Source organism: Canis aureus, chromosome 23, assembly GCF_053574225.1.
Source record: "Canis aureus isolate CA01 chromosome 23, VMU_Caureus_v.1.0, whole genome shotgun sequence".
Lineage (NCBI taxonomy): Eukaryota > Metazoa > Chordata > Mammalia > Carnivora > Canidae > Canis > Canis aureus.
This window is the reverse complement of record NC_135633.1, coordinates 35,279,945-35,301,296: the sequence shown is the minus strand read 5'-3', so window position 1 is coordinate 35,301,296 and position 21,352 is coordinate 35,279,945. Positions and strand designations below refer to the sequence as shown.

At 40.2% G+C, this 21,352-nt stretch overlaps 2 pseudogenes; both read right to left on the bottom strand.

The window, feature by feature from the left end:
- Positions 1-2,141: 2,141 nt before the first annotated feature.
- LOC144295193 (large ribosomal subunit protein uL23-like) lies at positions 2,142-2,951 on the bottom strand (annotated as a pseudogene).
- A 928-nt stretch (positions 2,952-3,879) lies between these two features.
- Positions 3,880-5,931, bottom strand: LOC144295192 (malate dehydrogenase, mitochondrial pseudogene; annotated as a pseudogene).
- Between the last annotated feature and the right edge of the window lie 15,421 nt (positions 5,932-21,352).

The window sequence follows — 21,352 nt, the reverse complement described above, 5'->3', positions numbered from 1 at the left end:
CCTCACTGTACTCACACTCCATGGCAGTGACAGCTTTAACCTGTTACCTTGGGTTTGGTTGATATTTTCTCATGTTAAATTCAGATTATGTATTTTAGGCAGGAGTATCTCAGAAATAACTCTGTATTCTTCTTGATATGCTCTATCTCAGTGGTGTGTGATTTCAATTTGTCCCATTACTGCTTATGTTTAGTTTGATCACTTGACTAATGTGGTAATTTCCAGGATTTTTTTTTTACTAAATAAAGTCACTCTTTTCTACTTTATATATATAATACATATTTTGTGGGGAGATATCTTAAAGCTATGTAAACGTTCAGTTTCTTACCAAACTTTTAATTTATTCATTTATCTAAGTATATCTGTTTGGACTCATGGTTTTCAGTTTTATTCAATGGTTTATAATCCATCATGATCATTATTTACCCTATGATGTTAAAATTGTTTTCTGTTTGGTCAGTGGGAACCCCTTCAAGCTGGCTTCTGAGTCCTTTTGACAGATCTCCATTATTCTTTGAGCATTTCCTTATTGGCACAAAGAAATACTCCTGGCTCATCTTGTACTTTGCCTCCTTAGTACTAGAATCAGCTATTTGTCCAAGGAGTCAAGGTCTGAGTGAAAGTATGTCTATTGCTATTGGACTGTTGCTGCTCCCAGGTCCTGCCCATAGACAGGACTAGGAACACACATTTATATCTACATTTATTTCTACATTTATCTATGTATATTGAAATCCATAAGTCCCCATCAAAGCCTCTAGTTCTAATCCAATACCATAGGGCTTATTTTACATTTCCCCTCTGCCCTTTGAATATTTATAACTCTCTTCTCTGAAAGTGAGAATCCTGGCCCTTGATCTTTAATATATTTAATTTTTGCTCAATCCCCTTATATAAAACCAATTTCTCATCTCTTTCTTTGCCCCTTGCCCTATAAGAATGCCCTCCTCAACCCTCTCCAATATTCTGTGCTAGGCCTTTCCTCCACACGGATGCCTTGTTCCCTGGTTTGGACTCTGAGATGTCATACCCCATTCCTCACTTGCTCTGGCTCTGACACTCAACAGGGAGCTCCCTTCCATGGACTCCTTCCACACATCAGGCTGACACATAATACCCCTTCACTGCTTGGGCTCTGACACCTTACAGTGGACCATTTCAATTCTTCTACACCCCACCTTCCCACAGTCAGCACAGATGTTTCCTCTGTTTTGCCTTTCCCACATGCTTTAGGACTAATTATTCAGGAAGAGAAAGGTAGGGCAAGAAAGGAAAAGAAAAAAGGAATGGGAGAGGAAGGAATGGCTGTGACTTTCCCTTTTCTTTTTAAAATAAAGAAAGTTGTGAGAAACAAGATGGGAAATAAGCCTCTCTAATCACCTTTTTTTTTTTTTTTTTTTCCCAATCACTTTTAAGGAAGAGTACATATGAAATTTGAGAGTATGGACACTCATTTTGTTACCGCTATCTCATCCAAGTATTTTAAAGAGTCTTTTTAATATCCTCAGATGTATTTTAAAGAGTCTTTTTAATATCCTCAGATGTATCCTCAGATCATTGATGTAAAGGTCACAGATTAAATGGAAGGCAAATGCCTAGGAAGAACACTTTCCACCTCTGAATTCTGGCAAACAGGCCTCAAACCTTTTAATGATCATACTTCCTTTACCTTAATCTCTACTGTTCTACTCCCTTTTTCCTTCTGCTTCCATCTTCTTTCGTCCCTCTTCCTGTCAAGAAGCAAGCTGTCTTGAAAGAATGCACATTCTGCTGTTGTTGGATGAAGTAGTCTATAGATGTCTATTATATTCAATTGATTGATGGCGTTGAGTTTAACTATGTCTTTACCGGTTTTCTGCCTTCTGGATCTGGGGTATTGAAGTCTCAAACTTAGTAAAGAATTGTTCCACTCTCCTTGCAGTTCCATCACTTTTTGCTTCGTGTATTTTGACACTCTGTTATTAGGTGCATATGTGTTAAGGACTGTTAGGCATTCTTGGAGTATTGACCTCTTTATCATAATATAATATCCCTGTTTATCTCTCATAATTTTCCTGTCAGTCTGCTCTATGTGAAATTATATAGCTAATTCCACTGTTTTTTAAAATTAGTGTTAACATGGTATATCTTTATCTGTCCATTCACTTTTTCTTATGATGAAAGAATTTATATTTAGATTTACCAGTTTCGATGATCACAGTTTGGTTGGCACCATCCAAAGCATCATAATCAGGAGCCAGTTGAACATATTCCTTCTTCCCTCCATTGAGCCTGATCAAAGTGTTGACCTTGGCCACGTCACTCTCATAAAGCGTCTTCACAACCTGTTTAATCTGGTGCTTGTTGGCCTTGACATCCACAATGAATACAAGTGTGTGGTTGTCTTCTATTTTCTTCATGGCTGGCTGGATAGTCAGGGGGAACTTAATGATGGATAGTGATCAAGCTTGTTTCTTTTTTTTTATTTATTTTATTTTATTTTTATTTTTATTTTTATTTTTATTTTTTAAGCTTGTTTCTCCTAAGGATGGTCTTCTAAGGGTATTTGGGCCGCCTTTGGAGACAGTATCTTGTGCCATCAGAATGTAGGTGACATGCAGAGCTTCTTCTTCTCCTTCTTCTTCTTCTTCTTCTTCTTCTTCTTCTTCTTCTTCTTCTTCTTCTTCTTCTTCTTGTGACTGTGTATGCCTTTAAGCACCACTTTCTTGGGCTTCAAAATCTTTGCTTTGGCTTCAGCTTTGGGAGAGGCAGTGGCTTCCTTCTTCACCTTAAGTGCCATCTTCATGAAAAAGCCTCATCCACCTATTTTTAATCTATATGTGCTTTATATTTAAAGTGGGCTTCCTGTAGACATAACATAGTTGGGTCTTGTTTTTTAATCCACTCTGAAAACCTCTGTCTTTAAACTGATGCATTTAGACTATGGTCATTCAAAGTGATTATTGATACAGTTGGTTTATCTACCACCATATTTATTGCTGTTTACTATTTGTTGCTCTTAGTCTTTGTTCCTTTTTTTGTGTGTGTGTGTCCCATTCCTTTTCTGCCTTTTTGTGGTTATAACTGAGTATTTCATATGATTCCATTTTCTCTCTTTTCTTAGCTCATCAGTTATAATTTTTTTTAACTCTTTTTAGTGGTTGCTCTAGAGTTTGCAATATACAATTATAACTAATTCAAGTCTGCTTTCAAATAACAATATACTGGGGCATCTGGGTGTCTCAGTGGTTGGGCGTATGCCTTTGGCTCAGGGCATGATCCTGAGGTCCTGGGATCAAGTCCCATGTCTGGCTCCCCATGGGGAACCTGCCTCTCTCTCTGTGTCTCTCATGAATGGATAAATAAAATCTTTAAAAAATTAAAACAAAAAACAAAAAACAAACAAAATAAAACAAAATACTGCTTTATGCATAAGTGAAATGCCTTATAATCAAACTAATCCTAACTTCTCCTTCCTGTCTCTTTTATCATTGCTGTCATTCATTTCATTTATACATAAGCATATATGTATTTATATATTTTTGTGTGTATATATATGCATGCACATACATACATATATACATATACGTAGCATACATAATCAAATACATTATTGCTATTGTTATTTTGAACAAACTTGTTCTTTGGATCAGTTAAGAATCAGAAAAATAAACATTTTTAAATGAAAAGAAAAATAAAAATTTTTCTTTTTTGCCTTACTTATTTCTTCTTCTATGCTCTTCCTTTATGCAGATCCAAGTTTCTGATCGATGTTATTTTCTTTTTTCTAAAAAACTTTTTTTTTTTTTGAAAAAGAAAATGGAAGCCTGCTTTTATTGATGCACACATTGACGGACCTGCGATGGGAAGGGGCGGTGACGTTAACATGACACTGGTGGTTAACGCAACGGAAACATGAGGGCAGGAGATGGCTTTGCAGGGACATGATGCCTTCATAAGTTAGGGAAACAGACTGCTAGCTGGCTGCCCTTTCATTTCATGTTCTTCACAAACTCCTCTCCCTTTTTGATGGAGGCCTTCAGCTCGGGGATGGCTTCTGCTATCATCTTCTCTTCAAAAGGGGAGATCTTGCCAATGCCTAGATTCTTCTCGATGCCCTTTTTCCCCAGCAGTAATGGTGTGGAGAAATAGGCACAGTCTGCTTCCTGGGATTTAACAAAGGAACATTCGACAACTCCTTCCTTCCCATTCGTTGCATCCACAAGGGAGAAGACAATCCGAGCTCTAGCGTATGCCATGGAGGGCGGGTGGCAGAGCCTGCTCCAGCTTTGGCCTTCAGCACCTCCGTGCCGGCCTCCTGGATCCGCCCGGCGACGGCTGTCAGCGGGTCCTGGGGAAGGTCCACCTTGGGGGTGCGCTGAGACATCAGGGGGACGATGGTCTTCCCGGCATGACCGCCAATGACAGGAACATTGACTCGCGCGGGATCCAAACCCTTTAGTTCTGCAATGAAAGTGTTGGCCCTGACAATGTCCAGGGTCGTCACCCCGAAGATTTTACTGGGGTCGTAAGCTCCGTGTTTCTTGAAAACCTCCGTTGCCATTGGGATGGTGGAGTTGACCGGATTTGAAATGACGCAGATCATGGCCTCGGGGCAATGCTGGGCGCAGGCCGCAGTCCGGGTGGCCACAACTGAGGCACCTGAACAGGTGAACCTGCTGAACAGGTCATCCCGTGTCACGCCTGGTTTTCTCGGGACTCCGGCTGGAATCACCACCGCATCGCGGCCTTTGAGGCAACCCGGCAGCTGCGCAGGTCCCAGGTGGCCTTTCACGGTTGCTCTGGTCTCGATGTGGCTCAGATCTGCGGCCGCTCCGGTGTATGAGCAATATCCAGAGGGTCAGGCGGCTCCCTAAGGGGCTGTTCTTGAGAAGCGGCGCAAGGGGCTGCCCCATTCCTCCGGAAGCCCCAAGCACAGCTGCTTTAGCCTTGTTCTGGGCCGAGGTGCTGAAGCTGCAGCGGAGAGCGGCGCGGGAGGCGCGGGCGGGGCGGGCGAGGGCGGAGGGCACGGTTGGTTGGAGCGGGCAGGGACTAAAAAACTTCTTTTAACATTTTTTTGCAGGGTAGGTCTACTGGCAACAAATTTCCTCAATGTTTGTATGGAGAAGTCTTTATTTCTCCCTTACTTGAAGGATAAGTTTATAGGGCATGGAATTTTAGATTGGTGTTTTTTTCTTAGACACTTTAAATATTTCCCTCTACCATCTTCTTACTAGCATGGTTTGTGAGAAATTGGATGTATTTTTATCTTTGCTCCGCTATAAGTAAGGTATTCTTTCCCCCCACTCTGTCTTCTTGTGAGGTTTTTTTCTTTATCTTTGATTTTCTGTAGTTTGAAAATGATATCCTGAAGTGAGTTTTTAGTTTGTTTGTTTTGGTATTTATCCTGCTTGCTATTCTCTGATCTTCCTGGATCTATGATTTAGTGTCTAACATTACTTTGGGAGAAATTTTCAGTCAATATTGTTTCAAACATTTCTTCTGTTCCTTTTTCTTCTCCTTCTGGTATTTTCCATACTTATGTTAGACCTTTGGTAATTGTCCCATAGTTCTTAGATATTCTGTTCTGTTTTTTTCCCCAGTGTTTTTTCTCTTTGTCTCTCTTTTTTTTTTTTAATTTATTTTTTATTGGTGTTCAATTTACTAACATACAGAATAACCCCCAGTGCCCGTCACCCATTCACTCCCCCCCCCCCGCCCTCCTCCCCTTCTACCACCCCTAGTTCGTTTCCCAGAGTTAGCAGTCTCTCTTTGTCTCTTAGTTTTGGTTGTTTCTAGTGGGATATTCTCAAGCTTAGAGATTCTTCCCCTGACCTGCCCAGTCTACTAATAAGCCCACCAAAAGCATGCTTTATTTCTGGATCTCTAGCATTTTTTTCTGGTTCTTAGAATTTCCATCTCTTTGCTTACATCATCCATCTGTTTTTGCATGCCATCTACTTTATTTGTTAGATCTATTAGCATATTAATCGTAGTTAAATTCCTGGTCTAATAATTCCAATATCCCTGCTATATATATACGTGTGTGTGTGTATATATATATATTTCTGATGCTTACTCTGTCTCTTCAAACTATGTTTTTGCCTTTGAGTATGCCTTGTAATTTCTCTTGATAGTTGAACATTATGTACTGGGTAAAATGAACTAAATAGGACTTCAGTAGATCAATGATTAGGGCTCAGCTTTTTTGTGGACCATGCACTTCACAAGTGCTTTTCAGGTTTTTCCCCCTCCCCTCAGGTGGGACAGGATGGCTAGTATGAGCTGGAGTTGGGTATTTCCCTTTCTCTAGGTAGTTCAGGCTCTGGTTAGTTTGTCCTGAGGGCAGGCCTTGTTCAGAATAGAATGGTCTGGCATATTTCAAGATGGTTCCTTTTCTCCTACCCCTGCAGGAAGCACAATATTTCTTTTTTTCCTCCATTATTTACTGTGAGAACTGTTAGAGCTCCAGGAGCTGAAACTTACAAAATTTGGGGGAATGCCATGATGACAGGGTCCCCCCAAATTTTCTACACTGAACCCCCAGTGTTTTGCAACTATAATTCAGGGTTTTGTTTTGTTTTTTGTTTTTTTACCCCAGCACTGGTCCTCTATATGTTTCTTCTCCTGTGTGATTTTCTGTATTTGCCTGTCTTTCCAATTTTGGGAGTAGTAGTCTGCTCTGTGACCTTATTTCTCTTATAGATCTAAAAAGAGTTGTTGATTTTTCAGTTTTTTCAGTTTTTACTTGTTTGAGTGGGGTAGCATCTCCTTACAGCTAGGACCCAGAAATCTCTTAGCTTTCTATTTGTAGCTCTTGGTGAAATTATTTGGTTTCTAGAACAATAAATCGAATCTTTTTCTCAAATAATATATTTTAAGTACGTGAAGAAAGCTATCATGTTGTTTCTAATTTTCCCTGGTCTAACATCCTCCTTTCCTTGTCTCACATTCTCTCTTTTCTCTTTCCTTAGCTTCCTTTCCCTTCTTCTCTTTCTTTTATTCCCTTGTCAAATAGTTACTAAACCTCTACCTATCATACTTTCTGTTAGGCACTGAGGATAACTTCTTTTCTTTCCTCAGAAAAATGATGCACATAGGAAAGAAAGGCACATAAGATTTTATTAAATTAATAAATTAAATTGTATTAAATTTAATAAATTAAATTTATTAAAATGAATAGAAGAATTAATAAATGTTCTGAATCCTATAGAAGTATACTTGCTCCTGTGCTTTGATTTTGACCACCATTGCTTTCCTGTCATTTTCCTTTTGATAATCTGCAACGTATCAACATTCTCCTTCACTTGTAGTGTGGCTGTAGTCAAATCTGTGCAGATTCAGAAAATTCCCTTATGTCTCTCTTTAAGCTAAATATCTTTTGAATAGTTTAATAATTACTTATATAGGAATAAGTTATGACTGGGAGAGTGTGTTTGAATTTCTGATGCCACATGTAAAAAAAGTTGGACTGGTATAATATGTGTTTTCTAATGAATATTTGCTTCATTGCTTAATGTCAAAATGTAATCGGACCACACAATCCACACAGAATGGCATAGCCAGTTTGGTGTCTGGCAATCTTTAATGGAAGGTGAATGAAACTTCGTTTATTCTGCTGCAGTTGTAGACTCTAATAACCATCAGGGCTCACAATAGACAAGGTCCATCCTAGAATTTGTTAAAATAGGCAGCAGTTTTATTATGAAGCTAGAATTTCATGGTGTGGAGAGCCCATGATTTATATTAGTTGACTGTGACTCATTAGTGGTAGATGAACGAAGAGTAAAAACATACTATTTACTGAGTCACCACAGTTACTATTTAAAATGAATATATGCACAGATTTATTTTTTTTCAACTTCAGGATATTCTCAAGGTGGCTTTGAATTGCTTAATGCAGAATCCTAAAAAATTAAATCGATGGCTTAGAATTCAAATGAAAGAGTAGGTTTCAGAAAGAGAGCATATAACTTCTTAAAAAGGAAGTTTTGCCTTTTCTATACAGCTTTGCAACTGAAAATCTGTGTTTGGATTCCAGTGACCCTGAACAATAAGGGTGGAAGTGGGCCTTTATTTATTTCACATTGCCTTTCAGATTTCTCTTTAAATTCCCTGTGACAAGTGACTCTTGTTTTTGACGGTCAAATGATACTTAATGATGAAAACCAGAAAAGGCCTTGACTAGGGTAGTAAAGCCTTTAACATACCCAGGAGCAGATTCTATATAAAGATTTGAAAACACGAAGGATAGGAAGCATGTGAAGAAGTCCCAGCTCACAGCAGCTTAGTGGAAAAAAGATCACTATGTGGTTATTCTATCTGCCAAAGCACAGTGGCTTTTGCTTCTTGCACCTGAGAGTTATGGGAAACTATAACATTCCAGCATATGTTAGTAGATTTTCTCTCTCACCATGCCAGGAAGTTATATAACTCAGAAAAATAAGTTGAAGAGAAAGTTCTTTGGTGCCTTAGATGTACTTCTGAAAATCTCAGACCTAAAAGAGAGACTGAGTCAGATGTCAGAGCACAATACTTAAATCAAATATATAACTCTCAGCAGAAACGATTGGGTTTCTCCCAGAGAAATTTCTCATCTCTGAAAAAGAACAGAAAAATTGAAAAGAATGGGTTCTTGGTCCTTTGAATGTGCGAAGAATGAATGAGAAGTCCTGGTCTAAAAATACTTTTAAAATTTTAAACAAACAAACAAACAAACAACACTTCTTGTGGCATATTGCAGAGTCTCCCCATATTTCCTTCTCAAAATGAGATCATTCCTTTGCACCATTTAAGAGCCCAAGGCTAACTGTGGGATGGTGAATGAAAAGCACCACTATCTCAAGCCTACATTCTGAGCTTTTATGTCTCATTGCCTATCACAAGGAAGCTTCCTGGACATTTTAAACTTTTTAAAAACTTCAATTCAATAAAAATGAAGATTTTCCTTTTAGGTCACCATTTCTTCTGGCAGACTGAGTCTAAAATGCACTTTATTTCCCTTTAATTTAACAGCTCCAGCAGCTTTTCCAGTTAAATCGACTGTTCATTATTGAGCCCCATTTATGAAGGGGCTGTGCAGTGCAGTTTAATGAATCCTTGGCACAAAGCTCCCTTTCAGGACTGGGAAAGAATAGGGGCTGTTCAGGCCCTGTAGGGCTGTATGTCAAAGCCAGCCCATAATGCCTGTCAGCCAAGGGCAGAAATTCCCACTGATATAAGAATGTGCAAGAAATCAACTTTCACCACCGACGAGCAGATTAAGACACGATCAGGAAATGAGACTGTAGGTTTAGAACAGTGACACCTGTTTGAACAGAGGGATTTTCCCATCCCTTGATCACTGTGTGCCTGGAGTGGGGGCTGGTAGAAGCAGGAGCAGAGCTGAGGCCTCAAAGCCTTCCAGGGTCTTCTGAGAGGGGAAGGAAAGGCCAAAAGACCATTGTGGGTGGGGGCACCTTTGGGCTAGGTCTTGTGCTAAGAACTTTCACATTCTTTTTTTTTTACTTTAATCCTAAGAAGCTCATGAGGATTATTTACATGTAGCAGAGGAGGAAACTAAGGCTCATGGGATTTCATTTCTGGTTCAAGGTTACACTGCTAATTAGCCACTAACTGTCAATGAGGAGATGAAACGTAGGCCTGTCTGGCTCCTGAGTGTCTGTCCTTTCTAGTGCTCTGAAGTGAGGCTCATCAATAGATTTGGTTCTTTGGAAATAGCCAAGTTCTAGGTACTAGGAATAGTTTTTTTTTTTTAAAGATTTTATTTATTTATTCATGAGAGACACAGAGAGAGAGAGAGAGAGAGGCAGAGACACAGGCAGAAGGAGAAGCAGGCTCCATGCAGGGAGCCCGATGTGGGACTCGATCCCAGGTCTCCAGGATCACGTCCTGGGCCAAAGGCAGACGCTCAACCACTGAGCCACCCAGGCATCCCGGTACTAGGAATAGTTAAAAAAATTTAATTGCTTGGGATATACATTGATTTCCTACTAGGTGCCAGGCATATGTGATATACATTGGGATTACAGGCAGATGAGCCATGCATGAAAGCATGAGGAGTGGGAGTTGGGGCATTCTATAGTGTTAGGCCTGGGTTTAAATCCTAGCTCTGATGATATGTAGCTTGTATACCTTTCAGACCTGGAAACCTTGGGAAAGTCCCTTCTCACTAAGTCTTGGCTGTGCTGCCCTCCATCCCAGCCACACAGTAGTCAAGGATGGTGGTTCAGGAGACTCTGGTATTGCTGACTACTCTCCTAAGGGTAACACAGTCCAGATGATTTCTATAGAAAGGAGTCATGGATGTCTTTGTATAGATACTATGAGATCCTCTAATTTCAAGATGGGTTTGTGGATTGTTTATGTTTGTTTTTTTAATATATATTTTTATATATCAGTGCAGGGTTTATTCCCACAACCCTGAGGTTGAGACCTGAGCTGAGATCAAGAGTCAGATGCTTAACCCACTGAGCCACTCAGATGCCCCATGTAAATTGGTTTTCTTTCAGCAAGATGGAGTAAATCAAGCCTGATGAAGTATAGTTTTAAAAAGGTAAAATCATGACTTTTGGGCAAATATAAATGAACCACATGAAAAAGAGTCTATTTAACTCATGAATTGGCAGAGAAACCATTAAGATGTTATGACTGATTCAAAGAACATTTAAAAAGCCAGGTAAATACTATTGCAATATTAGGGTAAGTTTACTGAGTTACACAAAAATTGAGTTATAAATCTTTGTGGTTCCATGAATAGAAATTATTTGCATATCTACTATGCAAACTTCTACCAGGTAATAAAAAGTTTTATTAAATCTGGGATCTTCAACTAATAGCAAATGGTGAGAAAAATTAAATAATTACTCTAGACAATCTCTGGATGGTCTTTGTGCCTACATAACATTGAAAGAAGGCATGACTCACTTTTTGGCTTCATTTCTAAGTTTTTTATAACTTTTCTGATAAGCCTTTTATTTTATAGACAAGTAGATTTAGACCCACCTAGAGTGAGGAAATGATTTTCCCACATCATAGTGAGTCATTGGTAAAGCCAGTACTAAACCCTAGGCCTCCTCTCTCCATAAAAGTGTTGTTCCACTTCACTAGAATGGAAACACATAGCAACCCTGTCTCCTCCACTAGAGACCAGAGAAGGAGAGGACTTGCACTTTTCTGATTGCAAAGAATGAAGGGGCATGTATTTTCAAGGGTAGCTTTTAAATTAAGGTCAATTAAATATGGGAACAAGAAATAAATGCTAATTGATCCATTTTACTAAGATACAAATTAGGAAGTTAACTTTGGGGCTTACTTTTTTTTTTTTTTTAAAGATTTTATTTATTTATTAATGAAAGACACAGAGAGAAAAAGGCAGAGATGTAGGCAGAGGGAGAAGCAGGCTCCAGGTGGGGAGCCTGATGTGGGGCTCGATCCTGAGACGGAGGATCAGGCCCTGAGCCAGGGGCAGGTGCTCAACTGCTGAGACACCCAGGCGTCCCTGGGCTTACTTCTTGCTAACAACACAGAGATAGTCTGATTCCTCAGATGGGAATCCCTAGAAACAGACCTTGGGATGGAGTTGTGTGCAGAAGGTTGATTGAGGGAGACTCTCAGGAGATACATCTCTCGGGAAGAGAGGAAGTCAAGATTCGGCAGAAAGACAAACTGAACTATCAGCCTCAGCTGATTGTGTGGAAAGCTCTGGATCTGGGATGGTCTTTTTTTTTTTTTAAGATTATTTATTCATTCATTCATTCATTCATTCATTCATTCATTCATTCATTCATTCATTTATTTATTTGTTTATTTATTCATAGAGATACAGAGAGATGGGCAGCCCCGTTGGCGCGCAGCGGTTTGGCGCCGCCTTCAGCCCAGGGCGTGATCCTGGAGACTCTGGATCGAGTCCCGCGTTGGGCTCCCGGCGTGGTGCCTGCTTCTCCCTCTGCCTGTGTCTCTGCACGCCCCTCCTCTCTCTCTCTCTCTCTCTCTCTCTCTCTCTGTATCTCTCGTGAATAAATAAATAATCTTAAAAAAAGAAAGAGAGACAGAGGAAGAAGCAGGCTCCATGCAGGGAGCCCGACGTGGGACTCGATCCCGGGTCTCCAGGATCACACCCCGGGCTGCAGGCGGCGCCAACCCGCTGCGCCACCCTGGCTGCCCTGGGGACGGTCTTTTACCCTTGACTCAAACTGAAGCAAGGTTGCGGGGCAGGGGCCCGGATCTGTCTTTTGTTACCCTGCATCAGCTAGTCATTGGTCTCTGGTGCACTTGGAGAAGGATAGGACCTTGGGCAAGGCAGTTTCCCTCAGCTGTGGTCAATGCTTGGCGAGAGCACCAGCTGTCGGCTATTAGCAGTGACATCAGTGGCTGGGGGATGGGTTTACCAGGTTCCAGAGGGGATCTGGGCAGAGGATCATGATTTCCACTATGTCTGTTTTTATTACAAGGTTAGGTGTAATAAAAAGATTTCAACTCCAGGGCCAAAACTGATGGATTAGTAGTGTCAGGAGTAATATGTTGAGAAATTTCTAAGCTCATCTGGACTTGGTGGAAAGAACATGAGGATTGATTAGTGATGTCTGTAGGACAGTGAGTCATGATGCCATGATTCTTCTTGGATTTAATGCTGGTATAGGGTGACAACACCGTACAGTCTGCCTAGGACCATCCGCGTTTATGCTGTGCTGCCAGTATAATTATTAATGAGTAATGTTACCTTTCATTCTCAAAAATGTTCTTCCTAGGAAAATCAATGTTATGGTCATCCTAAGAAAGAAGTTCTCAATCTTGCCATTCTTGCCTCTGTTCCTGAAAAGTGCTCCTTTCTCACTGGACCCTATTTAGGACAAATAGCCTAGTGCATTTAGACTTTCAAAGAAGACTGGCAGAGAGGGTTTTCTTTAGCAACTTTTGCTTCTGGCTTAGCGACACAAAACTTTCCAGAGGCATAGGTGCAAACATCCTAGCAACGTTTCTAGAATAGGCAAAGAGTTGTTGGAGGATGGAGATATGAGGCAAAGTACAGGAGAATAAAACATAATATAACCACAGAAAATTATTCTGCCACATGGTAAAGCAGAGCTTTGTAGATAGAGTTATCATCTGGCCCGGCTGAAGGCATGTTGACCCTGCATTTAAAATCAGAGATTCTTTTTCCTTTAAAAAATGTTTTTTTAAGATTTACTTATTTATTTGAGAGAGAGAGAGAGAGAGAGCATGAGCAGGAGGGGCAGAGCAGGAGGCAGAGGGGGAGGCAGAGGGATAAGGAGAGAGAATCTCAAGCAGATTCTCCACTGTGTGCAGAGCCTGATGCAAGGCTCAATCTCATGACCCTGAGATCACAATCTGAGCAGAAACCAAGAATCAGGTGCTTAACAACTAAGCCACTCAGAGATTCTTACATCTGGAAGAGAATGTGGAGATCATCTATCCACATCCCCTTCCATTTATGGATGGAAGATAGGCCAACATCACACTTTAGGTACTTGTAAAGCAGGAATTAGGACACTGGTTCCTTAAATCTCCCAGTCTAGAGCTTCTTCCACTGGACTAGCTTCTGTTCACCAAGGAGAAATTAGCAGAGTCTGTAGCAGTAACAACAACATGGAGGCAGCAATTTGGCTTTGGATAAAAGAGAAAGATTGCTCTCAGACCTGGGATGACTTGGCAGAGAGGCTGGCAAGAAAACTGCTATACGCAAGAGCATGGGCATTATTTTTCCTCTGTAAACAGAGCATGGCATCAGGTTGGGGGCCAAAGTCTTCTATGGTGCCAGGAAAGTGACAAATGCTAAAAACTGCTACCACGGACAAGGCAGTGTGCCACATGCCATGGAACACAAAGATAAATAAGCCCCTCTGCTCAGAAATCTCCAGTGGTTCTCTCCATTTTCATAAGATCAAGTCTAAGCTCCTCTGCATAGCATTTGAGGCACCCTTTCTGATCTTATCTCCCTCTACTTTCTGCCTCACACCCTATATTCCAGCTGCATGGTACTACAATTACCCGATATTGCCCTCCATGTCCTATCTCATGAGGACTCCCTTTAAGATGCACCCCCCATCTTTTAAAATAATTTTAGTTACCTAAAATTATCCTAAAGTTATCCTTTATGGCACAACTCAACTGCATCTTCCTTATGAAGCCTTCTACCCCTTCTGTGCTCCAGAACAATCTGCTTGTGTCTCTATTTAAACACCGTCCTAAGGGCAGAAAACATGTCTATGGCATTTCTCCATGCCTAGAGTATGGTGTACCTAGGATACTGCAGGTGCTCAGCAGATGTCTGTTGAATGAATACACTGACTTGACAGTCGGACTCAAATAAATCATTGGTAATAGATCTGTCTTCTCAGGACCAGGACTTAAGTATGTACCTTTTGGTGCTTAGGATGATGCCTAGTACATAGTAGGCCCCAATAGATATTTCTTAAGTGACAGAGCTAGACAAGTATACAAATAGCTGATTCATGGCAGACTGGGAATAGGGACAGTGGATTTAGATTTGAAGCTAAACGCCGTCCGTACCAGCTCTTTGACTATCGGCAAGCTGCCTAAGCTCTTTGACTTTAGACGCCTTCAGTAAAATGAGATAATATTAACTACCTGAAAGGGTTATAGTGAGGATTAAATGAACAATGAAGGTGCCTAGTATGCTTCAGATGTACAGTGGAAGCTCAATAAATGCTCCTTGAGTGAATGGATGAATGAATAAAGAAGTGCCACCAAAGAGATCAAGGTAAATAAAGTATCAGGAAAGCTGGAGGGAAGGAGATACAGCAGCCCGAGTTGGTGGCACAAAGACCTGGGAGGGCTTTTTGAGAAAGATTAAAATTTAATATAGATTTTGAAAACAGAATAGGATTCTCAGAAAGTGCAATGGAATTAGTGATACCTGATTCTACCATATAGAAATATAATCTAATATGTTTTCAGCTGCCCCAAATGATATGCATAATGAAAGTCACTTTAATAATGATGAAGAAAGACTAAGCGTAATATAGTAAAACAGGCCTTAAGCAGAGGAGTCTAAAATCAGGTTCTTTTTTCATAAAAGTGATTTTGAGGGGTTGGGGAAAGGAGATTGAAAATAGATGTGGAATCCTAAGACTTGAAAGCTCCCCCTTAATTCATTTCCTCCTTGATGCTATCAGGAAATGCTTTCCGGAAAGAACGGGCAGGTTTAATGCAATTATGTCGTGTTGGCCCTCCCCAGCTTGGCCATGTGCTAGGCAACTCCAGCTGGCCTCACACAAGAGAAAACAAACTTCAGCTGCCCCTTAGGCCATTGTTTTAGCACTCCGCAGAGAAGGGTTCCAGCGGCTGATCCGAGCTGCTTAAGCTGTTTAATTGAATGAATTCAACCTCATATAATAGGATCTAGGTCTTTAAGCATTTCTGTCTGGCATACCGGATATTGGGCTGAGGGCTGCTCAACTTACCCAGGCTTGCTGAGACCCAGAGTGTCTCCGGTGGCCACACTTGTCACATTCTGGTATAAACTTCCGTGGGCTCAGAGCGGCATTATGCTGTGCCCTGATGGATATCGCTCTGCATTGATCCAACTTAAGTCTCTAAGAGGGGTACACAATCAGGTATTTGAATGGAGTCTGAATAAAAGAAGATTCCATGTTCAGGGACTTGTGTAATATCTCTCATTTTCTTCTTAATGGGAACTCAGCACACATGCATGCCATCAATATTTTAAAGATATAATTCATATGTCAGAAAATTTCACCCTTCTAAAGTGTGTGATTCAGTGGTTTTAGTATATTAACAAAACTATGCAACCATCACCACTATCTAATTCCAGAACATTTTCTTCATCCCAAAAAGAAACCCTATGGCCATTAATACAGGTCACCAATTTTAGGTAAATGAAAAGGAGTTTAAAAAAATTAATAATAGATTATAGCAAGAAACACAGCTTTAAAAAGTAATAAAAATATTTCGGGGCACCTGGGTGGTTCAGAGGTTGATTGAGTGTCTGCCTTTGGCTCAGGTTGTGATCCTGAAGTCCTGGACTCGAGTCCCACATTGGGCTCCCTGTAAGGAGCCTGCTTCTCCCTCTGCCTATGTCTCTGCCTCTGTGTGTGTGTGTGTCTCATGGATAGATAAATAAAAATCTTTAAAAAAAAGTAATAAAAATATTTCATATGAGTTAGAGGGGTGAAATCATATGCAGACTTTCACCAAAGTGACTGTATCCAGATCAATAACAGATTGCTTCAGCTACAGGTCAGATTCTATAGTTAGGTAATTTTTCTTATTCTTTATTTATACTAAATTAGACATTCTAAGTACCAATTATAGGTTATTGGGAATAACAGCAAATGTTTGTTGGTTCTGTTGGACAGTTCTGGATATTTGGATCAAACAAGGCATCTTATCCGTTATATACCCATCAGCCAGCCTTCCCCCTTCTTCCCTGCAAACAGAACACTGACCTGTTTGGGTATTGGGCAGACATCCCTCCATCTCAGTAAGTGTAGATGCCTATGCAGCTCCAGGGGTAAATTATAATTGGTCTAAACAAAACAGGATAATATCCTTTTCCTTGGTCATTGAATAGTGTAAGGGTAAGCAGGTAATCTATTTGGCTAATGAGATGTTTTTCTGAGAAGGGACTCCCTCTCAGTATAAAATCATAAGGCCTCCTGCAGAAAAGGCCATTTGGCCTTTTGGAATAGTGGTGTGATGCTTGGAAGCCAATCAGCTATCTTGCAATCATGAGGCACCCACGCAAGGATGACAACTAACACATTAAGGAAGATGAAACAGAAAAGTTAAGTCTGAGATTGTGGTAGTAACAATAGCTGAACCAGTGCCAGAATTTGCTCACATTAGGATCTTTTATCTATCTATCTATCTATCTATCTATCTATCTATCTATCTATCCATCTCATCTATTTAATCTATCTGACATCTATCTATTTACCTACCTGTTTTTCTGGGACTACCAGCCCAATTGTAAAGACCTAAAAATTAATAAGAGATTTTCAACTCAACATCCTATCAGATGTTAATTTTACAAGCATGACATACTTAAATATTTTAATTTGGGAAATAATGGTACATGGACTTCCAATTGTAATTTTAGCTGCATTTGTTCTAGAAGTTACTTTAAAAATATTTATTTACTTATTTACTTATTGACAGAGGGGGAGAGAACACAAGCAGGCAGAGCAGCAGACAGAGGGAGAGGGAGAAGCAGGCTCCCTGCTGAGCAGAGAGTCCATATGAGGCTTGATCCCAGGACCCTGGGATCATGACCTGAGCGGAAGGCAGACACTTAACAGACTGAGCCACCCAGACATCCCTAGAAAGTACTTTTCGATGATTCATCGCAGTATGTTGACATAGTTTTTTTTTTTTTTTTTTAAGATTTTATTTATTGATGAGAGACACAGAAAGAGGCAGAGACACAGGCAGAGGGAGAAGCAGGCTCCCCACTGAACAGGGAACCTGATGGATGCGGGACTTATCCCAGGATCTCAGAATCACGACCTGGGCCAAAGGCAGACGCTCAAACACTGAGCCACCCAGGTGCCTCTGACTTGGTTTTGAAATATTTCTCAATAATATACCTTTAATTTCTTTCTTGGGTAAGTGAAGAAAATTATTACCTCAAAGGAAGAAATCAGGCTGCTCTAACCATAGTTCTATCCCTAAAATTCTTGTTATCTTATCCTCAACATAAAATAGTCTTGATACCTCAGCTTGAAATGAGTGATTAGGCCTGACTATTCAGAATACTGAATATGTTGCTAAGATAAGACACTTGAGGAATATCTTTGTCATTGTTACAAAACAGCAGTATAGTGTCATAACTTCTAGTTGGAATAAAGTAATTGTAAACTAAATGGAAAAGCTCCTGTGAAATTACTTTTTAGATATAGATTTTAATGTGTTATTAAAATAAATATATGCATGGTTTGTAAAGGAAAAACAATATTACAATTTTCTTCCGCATTATCCCTATTTCTGACTCTCACTTTAAACATTTAAAAAATATTTCTTCTTTCTGTTTTTACCTATAGATTTCAAAATAATCTTCTGTGGCAGACATGAAGATGCACTGCTTAGATCCCTCTTCAGGAAAGGACTCATTGCCTAGCTGATGCCCCTGTCGAGCTTGCAGGGGTCAGGTATTAGCTTGCCCAGGCCTTCTCTAGCAACTGCCTTATTTGGGGTGAGGAGGAGGACTTAGTTTTCTTATTTTCTTTTATTTTTTTAAGATTATTTATTTATTTATTTATTCATGAGAGACACACAAAGAGAGAAGCAGAGACATAGGCAGAGAGAGAAGCGGGCTCCATGCAGGAAGCCCGATGTAGGAGTAGATCCTGGGACACCAGGATCACGCCCTGAATCCAAGGCAGATGGTTAACCGCTGAGCCACCCAGGTCTCCTAGGACTTAGTTTTCTATGTGCATTTCACTAATTCTTCCTTAGACACATTAACAGAAGGATAACACCTTCTTATAGAATTTAGGATTTTTTTTTAAGATTTTATTTATTTATTCATGAGAGATATACAGAGAGAAGCAGAGAGGCAGAGACACAGGCAGAGGGAGAAGCAGGCTCCACGCAGGGAGCCCGATGTGGGACTCGATCCCGGGTCTCCAGCATCATGCCCTGGGCCAAAGGCAGGCACCAAACTGCTGAGCCACCCAGGGATCTCCCTAGGATGCTTTCAATTGCAAGCATTATGCCCAACTAAAAGTAGGCTAAACAAAAGAGGTTTATTATCTCACTGTTTTTTTTTTAAAGAGTATTTATTTATTTATTTGAGAGAGCACAGAGGGAGAGGAAGCAGTAGACTCCCTGCTGAGCAGAGAGCCCGCTGCAGTAGTGGCTCCATCCCAGGACCCTGAGATCACAGTCTGATCTGAAGGCAGATGCTTAACCGACTAAGCTACCCAGGCACCTCTATTATCTCACTCTTAAAGAAGTCTGTAGCTAGGGAGTTCTGGGGTTGGTTAATTCAGTGACATTATCATTGAGGATTCAGGTGCTTTTCACATTTCTGGTCTGCCAATCTCAGCATGTCGATTTTTGTTTTTTAGGCTTTCCCCCTCATGGATATAAGATGGCTGCCATAGCTCCAAGTATCACTTATTATATGAACACCCGACAGGAAGGGGAACATTTCTTCATCTCTCTTTCCTTTCTCTTCTTTTCTCTCTCTTTTTGGTATGTAGGTAAGGGAGGGCTTTCCTAGAATTCAAAGAGTAGTTTCTCCTAATGTCTCATTGGCCAAGATTGGATCTCAAGCCATGCTGTAGATAAAAGGGAAGTGCAATTGTCTGTCATATTCAGCTTCCACAGGAGCTGGAGGGCTCTGTCAGGTGAGAATAAGAATATGTGTGGGATATTGAAAGTAGTGAGATATCTGCCACCTCCTACCATCATGGTCAAATATCTAAGTATTCTATCACTTTCATTTATTTTTTTTGGAGACATCCCCTCCTTTCCAGGAATTCTCCATTCTTCTGTTCCAATTTGCACTGATTGTCCTCACTCAATCTGCTCTATGGTTATTATTGTGATACTTCTCTTCATCATCATCCGGGGAATTCTACTTGATTCTTTTTTTTAAAAGATTTAATTTATTCATGAGAGACACAGAGAGAAAGAGAGAGAGAGAGAGAGAGAGAGAGAGGCAGAGACACAGGCAGAGGGAGAAGCAGGCTCCCTACAGGGAGCCTTATATGGGACTTCATATCAGGACCCAGGGATCACCACCTGAGCCAAAGGTAGACGCTCAACCCCTAAGCCACTGAGGCGTCCCTCTATTTGATTCTATGTCATAATGGATCCCCTGTTTTCTGGATACTCTTTTCTTCTATTTTTTTTTCATGATGCATATTATTCAGTGGTTCCCTGAGCAGTTTCTTGAGAGACAGTGTTATAAGGTGTTAGATGTCTGAATATGTTGCTATTCTACACTCATGCCTGAGTGATCACTGGGTTTGGTATGGAATTCTAAGTAGGAAATAATTTTCATTCAGGTTTTAAGGTCATTGCTCCAATGTTTTCCAAGTTCCATTGTTGTTAATGAGAGGTCTGGTGTTATTCTTTTTTAGAAAGAGAGAGAGCAAGAGTTGCAGAGTGGGGAGGTGCAGAGGGAGAGAAGAGAGAATCTTAAGCAGGCTCCATGTGCTCAGCACAAAGCTCCATGCAGGGCTGGATCTCACAACCATGAGATCATGACCTGAGCTGAAATCATGAAATCCTAACTGTCTGAACCACCCATGTGCCTCTAGGTCTGATGTTATCTCGACTTCATTTTTATTTTTATTTTTTCACGTGATGTTTATTTTTCTCTAGAGCTCTTTATTCCTTGATATTCTAAAAATTTATAATGTGCCTTAGCGTGGGTCTTTTTTCATTAAGTTTGCTAGGCATTTAGTAAGTTCTTTTAATCTGGAAATGTGTATTTTCAGTTCTACAAAATTTCCTTATTTTATTTCTTTGATAATATTTTCTTCTCCATTTTGTCTATTCTCTTTTCTGAAAAGTTTAATGTTGAACATCCCTTTGATGTTTTGTTCCTTCTAGGAGATTTCCTCAACTTTTTCTTCCAATCCTTCTATTAGATTTTTAAAAATATATTACCACAAATTTCTAAGAGCTTGTTCTTGTTTTTGATTCCCTTCTCTTTTTGGGTATCATCTAATTGTTGTTTTGTAATTGCCATATTTTCTCTTATATTTTTAATCTGTAATCTTATTTTCTCTCTTTAAATCACAATTTATATGGAAGTTTTCTCTTATTCTTTGTAGTGTCAGTTTCCTCTGGGATTCTCATCCCTGAAGGTTTTTTTTGTTTTGTTTTGTTTTGTATTGTTTTGTTTTGTTTTGTTTGTCTCTGCATACATGTTGAGACATTACTAAAATATTTGATGAACCTTGGATGACAATTTAAGAGTGGATATCTAAAAAGCTAAGTATTGGAAGTCCATCCAGTTTTTTTCTCTTGTGCTATTAACCCTTTAGAGAAGACTACTCCAATTTCCTGATTGAGGAGTAGATAACCTGCTGCAAACATTCTAGAAATTGACTGAAAAAGTTGAGGATCATTATTCATAATGTAGAACCTCATTTAATCCTCAGTATGATGTCTCATTGCTCACTCTCTGTTGCACAAGGAATCCTCTAGACTAGAACCATTCTGGTTCAGTTCCATAGGAAATAAAAATCTTGTTTCCAAATCCAATTAGAAGAGAGGGTTTTGGGGTGCCCGATTGGCTCAATTGGTTAAGTATCTGCCTTTGGCTCAGGCCATGATCTCAGGGTCCTGGGATCGAGCTCCACATCAGGCTCCCTGCTCTGCAAGGAGTCTGCTTCTCCCTCTCCCTCTGTAC